Source organism: Sinocyclocheilus grahami, unplaced genomic scaffold (assembly GCF_001515645.1).
Source record: "Sinocyclocheilus grahami isolate Dianchi unplaced genomic scaffold, SAMN03320097.WGS_v1.1 scaffold831.1, whole genome shotgun sequence".
In the NCBI taxonomy this organism is placed as follows: Eukaryota; Metazoa; Chordata; class Actinopteri; order Cypriniformes; family Cyprinidae; genus Sinocyclocheilus; species Sinocyclocheilus grahami.
This window is the reverse complement of record NW_015506010.1, coordinates 904,963-905,267: the sequence shown is the minus strand read 5'-3', so window position 1 is coordinate 905,267 and position 305 is coordinate 904,963. Positions and strand designations below refer to the sequence as shown.

Here is a 305-nt window from a genome sequence, read left to right as displayed (position 1 = left end):
AGCCATATGAGGACCCATGAACCCTTCCCCCCGAAATGCGTAACAGCCGAAATGCGAACAGGCCCCTGGCTGCATGGCAACCAACGCTGATATCACTGGGTTTATTGGCCAAAAGAATGCAAAGCAGGGAAAATCCCTGCATGTCCCAGAGCAAGAGGCAGAGTAGAAATGGACTTTTCTACTAATTAATTCATAGGAAAACCTTTCTTTGAATGAACACACATGATCCTTCAGGTCATTGGGTATATTATTGTCATCGTGTATTTGGTCTTTGAAATTGTATACTGTTATGCAGACTTATAATC

At 43.0% G+C, this 305-nt stretch overlaps 1 protein-coding gene across 1 annotated transcript in view; it reads right to left on the bottom strand.

Annotated features, from left to right (window-relative positions):
- LOC107562641 (FERM domain-containing protein 3-like) overlaps positions 1-305 on the bottom strand; it is a 55,088-nt gene that overhangs the window by 18,123 nt on the left and 36,660 nt on the right. The window lies entirely within an intron of this gene.